At 42.6% G+C, this 15,017-nt stretch overlaps 1 protein-coding gene across 3 annotated transcripts in view; it reads right to left on the bottom strand.

The window, feature by feature from the left end:
• Window positions 1-15,017, bottom strand: part of CAB39L (calcium binding protein 39 like) — a 113,615-nt gene that overhangs the window by 66,227 nt on the left and 32,371 nt on the right. The window contains exons 1-2 of one of the 3 annotated variants that reach the window (XM_030564815.1): window positions 2,658-2,744; window positions 2,336-2,555 (exon numbers count right to left, since the gene is read on the bottom strand). The gene's annotated coding sequence lies outside the window, so the exon portion shown is untranslated. Of the gene's footprint in view, window positions 1-2,335; window positions 2,556-2,609; window positions 2,755-15,017 lie in introns of those variants that run through there. The other 2 variants (XM_030564806.1, XM_030564821.1) reach the window with 2 other exon arrangements.

The raw sequence follows: 15,017 nt of genomic DNA, 5'->3' as shown, positions 1-15,017 counted from the left end.
TGCAATGTTAATTCATCCCTTTTATATATATGCGTTACATTTATACTCTTTAATTACATGATTACATACTATTTTTCCACAGGAAAAGGCACTGAATGGACAGTGTTCTAGAGATGAATCAGGGGTGTGCACGAAATGAGACTGTTATTTGGATCCCTACCTCGTTTGTTGCAGAATTGGTAAATTACATGGTGAATGAAGCAAGAGATTACAGGAAAACTAAGGACTGTCCCATAGTTAAAAGCAGCTGTATGATGCCCTAGAGAACTAGATTCTATCCTGCCTCTGCCACAGGGTTCCTATATTATGTTGGACAAACCACAAACCAAAATGTTCACATTTGCGTATTAATTGCGTGTTCCAATTTTCTGGGTACTCAGTGTGAGATACATGGGGTCAGATATGCAGGTGTGCTTGAGCACTCACAATGGCACTCTTTAAAAAAAAAAAAAAAAAAATCAATCTCCAGGCATCTCAAATAGGGCACCTAGAACTATTGGGCACTTTTGACCTTGATCTCTCTGTGCCTCAATTCCCCACCTGGAAAATGGAGATAATACTGTTTAATCTCACAGGAATATTCTGAAGATAAATGCATTAATGTTTGTGAAGCACCCAGATACTATGGTGGGAACACTAAAGAAAGGACACAGGAGGAAATTAATAATTTTGTATTCAATGTAGGCTTTTGATTGTGTGCATTAAATAAGGCCTGTGAGCAATGAGGAGAATAAAAAAAGAAATATAGAATAATTCCCATTCACTTAATGAATCAGGGGTCCTGCGGAAAAAATAGTACATAGTCTATCTCATAATGCAAACACAAAGCAGAAGGGAGAGTGAATTAAGCTTGCACAGGTACCTTCATTCTGGCATTTCCTAACTTTTCAGTGCTTGACTTTGCAACCTTAACAATGCTCTTTTAATATAGTTTTTTTGGTTGTAATTTCCTAGGCTTTTAAAAAAGAAAATAGAGACAAATTCTATCACATGGAACTATCCTGACACTCACATAGATCATCAGCAGGATTGGAATCTTTAGACCCACCACATAGACCTCTGCCATTTGAGCTAATGTAGTTACTGACAACAGTAGTATTTTATCTTCTTTAGGGACTAGTCCTAGAAAGTGATGAGAAACGCAACTTGCAAGTAGGTTTCACAGATACCCTTCTGCTGCTGTCAGCAAGTAACACTCAGGAGTCTTTGGAATCTCTACCTATAGCATGGCAACAGTGATGTTTGTGAAACATAAGCAAAGCCCAATCCTGCCCATTGAAGTTCACAGCAAAATTCAACGTGTCCAATCATGCAGGATCAGGTCCCTTAAATTAATATTTGGGAGATTAAAGCCATTATTTAGAGGTTATTATTTACTTATATACAAAGGGAATTTTGGCCTAATTTCCATTTAGATTAGTAGTAATAATTGTGGAAGCAAGAGAAACTGGTAACAGAACCCAAATTAAAAAAAAAAAAATTGAGACAGCAGCCAAGTGGGAAAACAATAACACCCTTGATCCAGCAGTTCAAACATTAATATAAGTATTTATTCTTCTTTGCTTTATATTAGCCATTATTGGAAAGTGATCCATACCACCTCCATTCACTTGGTCATTTCTTTGAAAAGAGTCATATCACTTCCTGTGACACCGTGACGCATTAAATAATTTGGCACTGCAATGGGTTTATTACCACTAAAAATGGGCCAAGTTCTAAAGCCCTTACTCAGGTAAAACTCCCCAGAGACTTAAATGAACATTTTGCCTGAAAAAGGACTTTCAGACTGGCCCATTACTTCAGAGAAACCTAGAAGCTAGAGATGGAAGAGACCTATTAGATCATCCTTCATCTCTTTATTTATAATGATATATGCAGTTACATGTGACAATTCAAGTATATAAAATTTGAGTATATATTCGAACAATAGTTTCTGAATTTCTTACGTTAAGTGACTATGCTCATTTCTCTGTATCTCAAGAGCAAAGCTGCATCTGCAAGTACCTCATTAGAGAGAAGCAAGAGAAGTGATATATTGCAGCTATTTTATTTTTGGAATCCACACTGTAAATAAAACCCATTTCCAAAGATATACCATGGATACAGAATATTTGCTAACAGAGCCAATGCCTTATGTAACAGAAGTAGTACTGTTCAGGACTGCTTTAACATACAAAAACACGAACACCACATTAGTTTACAATGCTACAAAAAGGTAACAAGAAGTAAGTGAGAATTTCATTACTAAAAAGCTATTGATAACCCAAAAAAGGAAGTTTTAATTCATTACCTAATTTTATTTAATTCAGACTAGGTAATCTTAGCTGATACTCACTGTGTACAGAAATGTCCAGGCTTGTCTAAACAACAAAAAGCAGATGCATGATGAGGTGCTGAAGACAGCGCTCTGCCAGACCCAAACCAGCAGCAAGTTGGAGGACCCTTTACTTATCTTCCATTTAATATAAGTTCTTGCTTATTATTGACACGTGGCAGAGAAAACAAATTCCAGAATTCAGTCTCAACTTGCTTGCTGAAGACAGAGTAACTGTTACCTTTTGGAAAAAATGTTAACAGAGATGATCACTAAAACACACACACTCACTTACAGCAGCTGTAAATTTCCACTCTCCTTTTCCTGGACTCAGATTCCAAACCTCATTTGTCTCTCTAATCTGCCAGGGGCAGTTCTGTTTCTGGTCAGACTAGCTCTGTGTATGTGCGTCTTCCCTCCCTTCCCGGCTTCCTCTCTCACATACGCCACACACACCCTCCCTCTGTAAACTGAGCTCCACGTCAGAGGAATGTGAGTAAAGCAAAAGACAAAGTAATGACTCTGCCAACAGAATTTTCTAGGGTTAAAGTCACAAATGCAACAAATCTACAGTGAATGGTTTATGGTTACAAGATAGTAAAGTCAACATGCTACCACAAGAGCTCTTTGAGCAGAGGGGATCTACCCATAGGCTGGTGTTTCCTGCTTGAAAAAAAATATTTTCTTTACTCAATATTTCAGTGTAAAATTCAGTTTATTCTGAGCGAAATAAAATCTAATAGACATAAAAGGTGTTTCTCAAGCTAAGTGTATTTTAATTTTATGACAATGTCAGTATAAGACAGGAAGGAGAACTTCACATAATAAAAATCTACTGAAACAACATATACTATCAACTATTATCAGTTATGGGAAAATATAGCAAACTGCAATTAACTTGAAGGATCTTCTTGGACAGGTGGGGGAAATAGAAAGAGAATGTGTGTGCGTGCACAATTCTGTGTGTTATTTTAAAGCTTCATTTTTCTCTAACACTGGTGATTCTTCTGGCTGTTTCACATATGTCCAGAGGGAATTACATATGCTTTTTCCCTATAGCTAATGTCTAATGTACATTAAAGACCATAGAAAGAAAATTGTTTTACTAATGATTGCTACCAATGCTGTGTTTTAAATTCCTTCCTCATCTTATTTCTGCTCTGTTTTAGCATTATGATGAGCCTTTGCATGATGAGTGATGATATATACACATGTGCTGAAATCAACAGTTCAGGGCGTAGCTTGGGGCTGAATTCTGTATCTCAGCGTTTTGTCAAGTTCATTATCACCTCACATTTTTTAAAAAGCTTGTGTGCACATAGCAGATTTATTTTAGAACCTCTCTCTGTGTCCACCACATGTTAGTGCTGCCTTCCCATGTCCTGTCATGTCTCAATTTAGGACTCAGTCATGGTAGTTAACCACAGCCTTATAGTGGAGGCAGTGCAGAGGTTTACCACCCCACTGGGAACTCTGGGAGCAGTGACGTAGCCAGGTTTTAAGTGTAGGGGGAGCAAACATAAAAAAGGCACACCCTTGGCTCCTCCCGTGGCCACGGCCCCTTGGCTCCTCCTATTTCCCCCCCAGATTAACCCCGGGGCCGGCTCAGGACTCCTGCGGGCTTCCTGGATGTGCGGATACCCCCCCATCCCCGGGAGAGTCTCTCCTGCCCACTGTGCTCTGCAGGTGTCCCCCGCCGGGTTGTGCAGCCTGGCCCCACTCGCGGGGTCCCGGCCCCTCCACCCCAGGCTCCAGGCTCCTGCACCGCGCCAGGGCCCCCTGTGCAGACAGCACAGCTTGCGCCCCTGCCCTGCGGGCCTAGGGAGCCCCCTGCCTAGACCCCCCAATGCAAGGCACGAGACCCCCCGCTCACCTTCCACCCTGCGCTGCTGCCTGTCCCCAGCCTGCTCCCGGCGCTCGGTGTGCGCCACGCGGGACTCACCAGCCAGGTGGCCTTAAAGGCGCAGGGGCCCTTTCGCCTCCCCCCGCCGCATTAGCAAGGGGCGGGGAGCACTTGGTTGCCAAGCCCTGAGCCGCTGCTGCAGAAGGTGGCTGCAGCGATGTTGGGGCCGCGCTGAGTGTGGGGCACAATGGCCGAGGAGCCAGCCCCCTCGCTCCTCCGGCCGCGCCTGCCGCACCCCCCATGGCTCCTCCGGCCGTGCTGCTGCCAGATCTGGCCCGGCAGGCACCGCTTCCATGCCAGCCCACGCACCGAAGGCTCCTCCGGCTGTGCTGCCGCCAGCGCCGGCCCGGCAGGTACCACTTTTTGAAAACGTGCTGAGGGGAAGCGGCTGCTTCCCCTGAACTCCACTAGCTACGCTACTGTCTGAGAGGCACTGAGACTAGAGATCTGAGGAATGCAGGTGCAACACCACCCTTTTAAAAAGAGTGCAGCTTCCGTGTACAGTCACCAAGCTCAGCTGGCCAGGGCAGAGACAGGGTTGGGAGAGAGACTCACTTTGGAAGAACCTAGCATCAACAATCTTTAGTCACTGCACTCAAAGGAGAACAAGGACTAAAATATATATATGACCCTGCTCCTGGCACTGTCTCTCATCCTTACGCATCCACACAGGAGGCACTACTTTGTTCTCAGAAAGATCTTTGTTTACTTGCTTGTAAAGCAGCACACACATTTATGCTTAAAATAATAAAGCATCACTGAGGCACCTAGGCCCCAGGGTTTTAGAACCACATGTTGAGATGGTGCTGAAACCATGGTTAAAGCCAGCTTCTGATGTGAAATGTGGGCTCACCCACACCCAAAAGCAACTGCAGGAAGAGGCACTGGTGATTCAGCAGGTGGCACTCTTAGCTCCAAGTCAGTTCTGACGCAGCTCCCCAGCATGTTATGGGGCACTGTGCTGCTGGAGGGTCCATCTTTTGAATAAGACTGAAAACAAATCTAACAACAACATATAGTAAAAGATGCAATTGCTCTTTTTGTAAGGGTGGAGGCATTAACTGTTATGTCCCAGTGAAACGCTGTCTAGCATAATTATGTCCTCCCACATCACTTCCATTGATGTTTCAGATGGAAAAAGGTGCTCCTTCCTGTCCTAAACTGAAATACAATGGAGGTGTGCACTATGGAATGTTTGCTGAGTTTCACCACAGAGAAAAAGCCGCATTTCAGTGGTAGGTTAAGTAAGCCTACTAGGTGGTTTGTATATCATTACATTTGTAGAAGCATTTGTGGTATATACAGAATAAGAAATGCTATATAAACATAAGATTATCATAGAATCATCTAGTCCAGTCCCCTGTGCTGAGACAGGACCAAGTAAGCCTAGACCACCTCTGACAGGGATTCGTCCAACCTGTTCTTAAAAATATCCTATGATAGGGATTCCACAACCTCCACTGAAAGCCTATTCCAGAACCTAACTACCATTAGCCCCGGTCTACACTACGAGGATAGGTCAAATTTAGCCGTGTTAAGTCAATTTTATAAGCAATACATCTACACAACCAACACCATTCTATCTACCTAAATGGCTCTTAAAATTAACTACTGTACTCCTCCCCAGTGAGGGGAGTAGCACTAAAATCGACCTTGCTGGGTCAAATTTGGGGTAGTACAGATGCAATTCAACAGAACTGGCCCCTGGGAGCTATCCCAAAGTGCTCCAATGTGACTGCTCTGGACAGCACTTTCAACACTGATGCACTAGCCAGCAGGGTGACCAGATGTCCTGATTTTATAGGAACAGTCCTGATTTTTGGGTCTCTCTTATACAGGCTCCTATTACCCCCAACTCCCATCCCGATTTTTCCACACTTGCTGTCTGGTCACCCTACTAGCCAGGTACACAGGAAAAGCCCTGGGAAATTTGAATTTCATTTCCTGTTTGGACAGCGTGGCAAGCTCAGCAGCACACGTGACCATGCAGTCCCAGAATAGGAAACAAGCTCCAGCACAGACCGAACAGGAAACACTGGATCTGATTGCTGTATGGGGAGAAGAACCTGTGCAGGCAGAACTCCGATCAGAAAGAAGAAATGCTAAATATATATGCCAAAATCGCACAGGCCATGATGGAGAGAGGCTACAACAGGGACACACAGCAGTACCATGTGAAAGTAAAGGAGCTCAGGCAAGCCTACCAAAAGACAAAGGAGGCAAACAATCGCTCTGGGTCAGAGCCCCATACAAGCCGCTTCTATGATCAGCTGCATGGCATTCTAGGGGGGGACCCTACCACTACCCCACTGCTGTCCTTGGACACCTGCAAGGGGGAGTCTCACAAAACAAGGAGGAAGATTTTGTGGAGGAGGAAGAGGAGGAGGAGGAAGAGAATGCGCAGCAGGCAAGCAGTGAATCAGTTCTCCCCGGAAGCAAGGACCTTTTCATCACCTTGGAGCCAATACCCTCCCAAGGCAGGTTCCTGGATGCTGAAGCCGGAGAAGGCACCTCTGGTGAGTGCACATTTGTAACTACGCTACAGGATTTAAAAGCAATTGTGTTTAATATTTGATTTACCCTGAAGAATTGGGATGCATTCGTGGTCAGTACAGCTACTAGAAAAGTCTGTTAACGTATCTGGGGATGGAGTGGGAATCCTTCAGGAACATCTCCATGAAGCACTCCTGGAAGTACTCTGAAAGCCGTTTCTGGGGAGGGCTGCCTTATTTCGTCCTCCATGGTAGGACACTTTACCACGCCAAGCAGTAGCAAATAGTCTGGAATCCCTGTAGCACAAAGCATGGCAGCGAATGGTCCTAGGTTTTGGTCACATTCAAGCAACATTCAGTCTATCTTTCTGTGTTAGCCTCAGGAGAGTGATATCATTCATGGTCACCTGGTTGAAATAGGGGAATTTTTGTAAGAAAACAACAAAAGGACCCCGTTTATGCTGGGCTGTTTGCACTTGGATAAAAGGGATCAACCCAAAGAATAGCCACGAAGTGGGGTAGAGGGAGGACTGTGCTGCACATCCACCCAAAACTGTAGCCTCTCCTTTTAAATGGCAGACCTAACCACCATTGCTTGCTATGGGAAAGGAGGGTGCTGTAGTTTGAAACTGTTCCCACATGTGATGAAGGTGGAAAAAGCCAACCCCGCGTACCCTTTGGCTTACCATGGCTGCCTGGAAACCAAATTCTGTTGCCCAGCCGCATGTGATGTGTCACAATACCAGTAGGCGCTCAATATAAAAGGCAAAATGCAACCTTGTAACTAAAGCACTGTGCTGTCTACTGTGAATTACTTGATTCACTGTGAAAGGAGTCTCCCTTTTGTTTTCAGAAATGTAGCATCTTAAATTTTACTCTCCCTTTTTATCCTCGTGCAGGAGCAAATGTTTCTATGCTCTCCCTATCATCTCCGTCCCTGAGGTTATTGCAGATTAGAAGGCCAAAAAAAAAAAAAAAATGCTCTCGCAATGACATGTTTACCGAGCTTATGCAGTCCTCCTGCACTGATAGGGCATAGCTGAATGGAGGCATTCAGTGACAGAGGCAAGGAAAGCATTAAGTGAGCACGATCAGACGATGCAGGAGGCGATGCCAAGGCTAATGGGGGAGCAAACAGACATGATCAGGAATCTGGTGGTGCTGCAGGAAAGGCAACAAGAGCACAGACCACCACTGCATCCACTGTATAATCGCCTGCCCTCCTTCCCCAAGTTCCACTTCCTCCTCACACAGATGCCCAAGAACGGGGGGGAGGGGGAGAGAGGGGAGGCTCTGGGCATCCAGCCACTCCACTCCAGAGGATGGCTAAAGTAATAGAAGGCTGTCATTTAAATAATTTTGATTTGTAGTGTGGCTACAATAAGCAATGTGGCCTTGTCCTTCCCTCCTCCCCTATCCCACCTGGGCTACCTTGCCAGGTATCTAACTTGAAAGACAGACAGACAGACAGACAGAAAGCATGGTTTCAAAACAATAGCGACTATTTCCTTTGCCAGCTGTGATCGAAAGGGGCGGGGGACGTTGGCTTACAGGGAATTAAAAATCAACAAAGGGCACAGGTTTGCATCAAGGAAAAACACAAACAATTGTCACACCGTAGCCTGGCCAGTCATTAAACTGGTTTTCAAAGCCTCTCTGATGCACAGCGCGCCTAGCTATGTTCTTCCAATCACCCTGGTGTCTGGCTGCTCAAAATCAGCCGCCAGCCGATTTGCCTCAACCTCCCCCCCCGCCATAAATATCTCCCCCCTACTCTCACAGATATTATGGAGCATACAGCAAGCAGCAATAACAATGGGAATATTTGTTGCACTCAGGTCTAACCTAGTCAGCAAATAGCACCAGCGAGCTTTGAAACATCCAAAGGCACATTCTACCACCATTCTGCACTTGCTCAGCCTATAGTCGAACTGCTCCTTACTACTGTCCAGGCTGCCTGTGTATAGCTTCATGAGCCATGGGAGCAAGGATAACTATTGTCATTTCAACATCCCCAACGTAATTTTCTGGTCTGGGAAGTAAGTCCCTTCTTACAGCTGCTCCAACAGCCCGGAGTTCCTAAAGATGTGAGCATCATGCACCTTTCCTGGCCATCCCACGTTGATATTGGTGAAACGGCCCTTGTGATCCACCTGTGCTTGCAGCACTACTGAGAAGTACCCCTTGCGGTTTATGTACTGGTTGGCAAGGTGGTCCGGTGCCAAGATAAAGATATGCATTCCATCTATCGCCCCCCTCCTGCCCCCGCACAGTTAGGGAACCCCATTGCAGCAAAGCCATCCACTATGACCTGCACATTTCCCAGAGTCACTACCCTTGTTAGCAGAAGGTCAGTGAATGCATTGGCTATTTGGATCACAGAAGCCCCCACAGTAGATTTGTCCACTCCAAATTGATTCCCGATTGACCGGTAGCAGTCAGCCATTGCAAGCTTCCACAGGGCTATTGCTACTTGCTTCTCAACTGTTAGGGCAGTTCTCATCTTGGTATTCCTGTACTTCAGGGTGGGGGAAAGCAACTCTCAACATTCCAGAAAAGTGGCCTTATGCATGCGAAAGTTTCGCAGCCACTGGGAATCATCCCATACCTGCAACACTATGCAGTCCCACCAGTCTGTGCTTGTTTGTCGGCCCAGAATCAGCATTCCACTGTATCAACCTGCCCCACTGCCACCACGATGTCCCAATTCTACACAGACATTCCTGAAAGCATGGGACGTGGCATGCCCTCCTCACAATCATCCTTGTGCTGGCGGCTCCTAGCTAGGATCTGCACATACTGCAGGATAATGCGCAAGGTATTTACAATGCTTACAACAGCAGTGCTGAGCTGAGTGGGCTCCATGCTTGCCGTGCTAAGGCGTCTGCATGGGTAACTCTGTCTGTCGTTGCTTTCACGGAGAGAGAAAGACGGAGGGAGGGGAGACTGACAACATGTACCCAAAATGACCCGCTACAATGTTTTTGCCCCATAAGGCATGGGGAGCTTAATCCAGAATTCGAATGGGCAGTGGAGACTGTGGGATAGTTACCCATAGTGCACTGCTCCTTGAGTCGATGCTAGCCACAGTATTGAGGACGCACTCCACTGATCATGCACTTAGTGGGGACATACACAATCAACTGTATAAAATTGCTTTCTAAAGATCAACTTCTATATAATCGACTTAATTTCATAGTGTAGATATACCCTTATCGTTAAAAAGGTATATCTAGGGACTGTGATATATATTAAGCTCTGTTTAATTATTTGGTCTGGTTGTTTTCATTTAGAATTTAGATATGTTTTGGGGACTTGTAATTATAGACACTACGGGCTGTGATTCTGTGTACACTCAAGTGGGGCACCATAGTGTATGTCTTTTGCCTAGAGAAATTCCCTTTAACAGGAATTCTATGCATGTACATCACACAGAAATGAGTCTTTATTCTGAGGGGCTGCATGTAGTTGCTCAATCTTCACCCCGATTAGTACACAGAGAAATACTGAAGATTTTTTTTTTTTTTTTACTCTATGTACCATCTTTCTAATGTGGAATTTTGTCTGGAAAAGCTTGTGTAGAGAGTTGAGACCTTTACAGTAGTTGATCTTCAGATAACAGCGAAGGCCCTGAGTCAACATACCCCACCATGGTATATTTATCCAGCTGCTGTTACCTCTACCTCTGGGCTGCTGCTAAGTAGTTAACTATTTCTTTTGACAAGGGCTTCTTTCGATAATTTAGTTTTATTTCAGTATATAATTTGTGCTCATCTCAACTCCTGAATTAGTTAATAATGAATAGCCAACAATTTTTAAAGTCTTGTCAAAATAAACTGAATGTGTATGCACATGCTAAAGAACTCTGACTTCTACATATTTGAGTCCCTTTACATTTTTTCCTCCTTTATGAATGCAGATCTCAGGCTGAAGGCATTTGAAAGAAATGACTGTATTTTCTTAACTTAAAAATCTCTCCATCTATTACATCAAAGAAATAAAATACACATTACCACATTTGTTTTTTATTTTCTACAACGCTAAAGGAAAGCTAAAAAGCTTTGAACCATATGTGGTAGTGATAAATTTATTTCCTGACTTTGCAATTTATAAATCTAAACTACATTCATGTTCAACATCTAATCATCACATGTAAAGTAGTTTCAATAAAATATTTCTAGAAACTATTTCTAAAATTAATTTTCTTTGTTAAAATGTGTGGGTAGACAGAACACAGCATGATGTAGTATAAGTAGGCTTGGCAGAATCTGTTGGTTTTTTTTATAATTTTGATGGATAATATCAATGCTTATTGTTAAGAATTTTTATTGATTTAGATTTTCACAATGTGCAAAATTATGGCCGCGGTCAGACAATTATATAATGACAGTAGATGTTGAGATTCAAAGAGTTGAAGCTTTATAACCATTAAAACACAATTGTTAATATCACATCAAAATATACAAAGTAAATATCCTTAAACTAAATTAAGTTCTCAAACAGTATCTCTTACTTTGTCTAGCTGTAAATTTTGATAATCATTTATAGAAATATTTTTTCATCCATTTGTGTGTCTATGCTGAAACTGATATTTACCAACAAAAATCTAGTCCTTCGAAGTCTAGATATAAATGTTTTTAATCGGCATTATTAAGGATGGCCTTAAAAAAAACAAACCACCACTCAATATGGCCATCCCAAATTCATGTCAATAAAATCTTTCTACTCCCTCCATCGCATTCTTTCTGACCCTATAATTTTCATTTTTATATATAACCTCCGAGGGGAAGTGTGGATATGTACATTATGTAAATTGTACACACACAAAAATCCTGTGAAAATATATCTTAGAGTGAAAGTCAATCTAGTGGTCTGCTGTTCACCAAGGTAAAGATGGACTCTGCAGATAAATCTATGCAGCAAAGAATAATCCATGGCACCAAGATTCAGAGCCCAGGTCAACTGCCTTAACCTCATGCTGTAGGGTTAAAAATAGCAGTGTAGATGGTCACACTTGGGCTGGAGCCCGGGTTCTGAAATCTGGGGCTCTCAGAGACCAGGCTCCAGCCTGAGAGGGAACAGAAACACTGCTATTTTTAGCCCAGCAGCCCAAGCCTTGCAAGCCGGAGGCAATTGACCCAGCTTCTCAGACTAGGCACTGGGTTTCTGTAGAGAGAGATTTCAGAGTGGTAGCCGTATTAGTCTGTATCAGTTCGTCTCCTCGTTTTTGTTGAGAGAGGGGCTCCATCCTCGCCTGCACCCAACTGGAAGGAAAAGAGGAAGGAGCAGAGCTTCCCATCTCTCTGAAGAACAGAAAACTGGTATCCATCTTTACTGGCTCCTAGTGCTGGAGTCAGGGATGTTGCCTCTGTGATTGCTGTAGCTGAGTTGCTGCTATTATATTTTGGCTAAAGCTGAGAGCAGGATTGAAATAGATTCTTCATATAAACTATTTTTTAAAAATGTAAACAAATCATCATGATCATGATCATGTTATTCTTTCTCCCTCCCCTCAGCTCCCTCTAGTGCTCCCTAGCATGGACTGCATTCTTTCCTGATCTATTCAGTTTGCATTAAAATGTAACTGCAGAGGAGAAGAAAGGCAACGTTGATCTTTCTAAAAAGAGTTCCAATTCCTGGTATGAATCCAGAGCTCGCTCCGTCAGTTGGGTTCCTCTTCATTTCTGCAGCAGTCCCGTACTTACATGAGCAGTGTGAACACCATTGGCTCAAAGAAAACTTAAAAAAAGCCACCCCACAATCAGAAACACTGTACTAAAACATGACATTTGTTGCGAATCTCTCTTCGGGGGAGAGAACACACACAACAGATGATAGTCATGTTGCTTAATGCACTACCGGAGGGTGCTCAGATACTATAGAGATTAATATGGTATAAGATTAATATAGAATAAAACAGAGACTGGTCTAGGCAACAGTAGCTGGAGGGAGACATGATCAACAGCCTTGTCTCAGGGCTTTAAACAGTGCTGGGGAAGGGGCCAGAGGCGATATGGAGTCCTGTCCCCAACCACCAGTAGTCTTCTTGGAGCACATCATCCACACTGATTTCAGTCCCAACCCCCACTCACCTTCACTGAGCCTTTTCTCCACATAAGTGCAGTACTATCATACTGTATATAAAATAATAAAAGCTTCTAAAAAATTCAACTAAACAACTCCTTCCCCACCTCCCCCATCCCCACAGTAAAAATGAGAGGTAAAGCAAGCAGAACTTTTTCCTCTAATAAAAATGTTTTAATAATATCTTGTACTTCAAAACTAAGTCCAGCACATGAAATAGAAATACAGGATTAAAACTTAATCATATCTGCTCTGAAAAAATTCACTTACAAGATACACTGGGACTCAGAGAGAATGTAATAACTTCTACTTGGCTTCTCAATACCATTATAATCATAACTCTACTTCCCATTTTATGAGTGGAGTGAAAGATTAGATTGAGGAATACACGAACATAATTCTACAACATGAACTTTTATCTGGAGACTTATTTGAAAAGAATGGCAGTAAAATCAGCAACATGCCAAAGAGATGAATAGGTATATTTTTACATTTCAGCATCTCAACCTGTTCAGACTGCACCTGACCCAAGTCCATACTTCAAACCACTAACTGAACACCAGTTTCCTAAAAATATCTTGTCATACTACTCAGAACATTCAAAAAGAAACGTGAAGAGGGAGGCCAAAAAGTGAAAGAAAAGAGCAGTTTAAAAGGGGCTTTGTTGAAAATCTAAAATGTAAGCTATCTTGACAGATGCCCTCTAACACAGGTCAGAAACTACTGTATTTCAACAATGGGAAAAAAAAATACAAAGAGAAAAGCATTGCCCAGTGTGCTGAAAGATAATCCTAGGTAACAGTATTAACAATGATGATTATACAGTGCATAGTGACATTATTCTCTAATATCCCATATTTGGAAACAGGCAAAGAATGTAAATAGTGTCTGGTTTCTTCAAAATTAGTTGCTTGTCCCTAGTTTCAGCAGAACGTTGATGATTATTTTATTAATATCAGACACATGAGTAAAGTGCTTATGTCATCAGAAGTGTATGAATATTTGTTTTCATCTGGTTATGACTGTTTTGAGCCCAAATGCAATATTCTCTCTGAGCAATTTCCATTCTAAGAGTCTTTACACAGTGCTTTAAAAAAAAAAAAAAAAAAAAGTTGTGGAAAATGGACGAAACCTCCCCTCCCCCAACACACACACAGAATCAGACTCTTTCATACAGAATGCCCTGTGTTTCTACTATGCCTTCCATCACACGATCAAGATATTTTACAAACAGAACAAAATTAAGTCTCACAAAATTCCTGTGAGATAAATATTATTACATCCATTTTACAAGAAAACTGAGACAGAGAGAACACACACACACACACACACCCTTCCACCAAGGTCTGATGACAACAGGAAATACGGGTACTTCAATATCTGTAAAAATGAAGCCCTAGTATCTCAAGTTGCCCACCTAAAAAACAATGGCCATTTTTAAAAACTGACTTGCTCAAAGTCAAACAGAAAACCTGTGACAAAAACAGAACCTACATCTGCTGATTCTGAGCCCTGTCCTTTATTCACTAGAGTCTTATGATCAAAAAGGACTAAATTAAGCTATTTAATCTGTATAGTGTTCAAAGAACCTCAAAAACTTGCAAGTAGTGTCAAAATTTCCCTAGGAAGATGGTCTTACTGTAATGATTAATGTAGATAGGACCTTGACCAATAGATGGTACTGTAAATTTATTTCAAGGTTAAGTTGTTCTCATCTTGTCAGATTCAACAATGTAACATACTTGGGGGAGAGGGGTTAGCAGCCAGGAAATTCAGTCCTGACTGTGTGTGCTGGAGTGTTCCAATAAACCCCATGATTCCACAACAGTATTACAATTGGTAGCAGCAGCTTCAAGATAGTAAAAGCACTTTTGCCTAGGGAGGAATTTACCGGTCATACAGATGCAACTGGAATTCTGTGAGAACTTGAAAGACTTTAAGCTATTGCTCTCTACGAATGAACGGACTGATGAGAAAGCAGCATGGTACCTACCAGTGCTTTTCAGTGGTGATGTCAAATCACTTTGCCAGCAGCATCCCAGCATGGATCGTGGTTCTTATAGACAATTATGCAGAAATACCAGAAGGAATGGCAAGTCATTACATTGTAACCTTACACCTCCATTACTGCTGGAAGTGAGGCTGGTGCATAACCTGTTTTGTGTGCAGCACAGTGCAAGAGCCCTGCTAATAAAAGAATATTAACTCCTACTTCTGTATATCT

Source organism: Gopherus evgoodei, chromosome 1, assembly GCF_007399415.2.
Source record: "Gopherus evgoodei ecotype Sinaloan lineage chromosome 1, rGopEvg1_v1.p, whole genome shotgun sequence".
In the NCBI taxonomy this organism is placed as follows: domain Eukaryota; kingdom Metazoa; phylum Chordata; order Testudines; family Testudinidae; genus Gopherus; species Gopherus evgoodei.
Note: the sequence above shows the minus strand (reverse complement) of the source record. Positions and strands in the feature narration are given on the sequence as shown.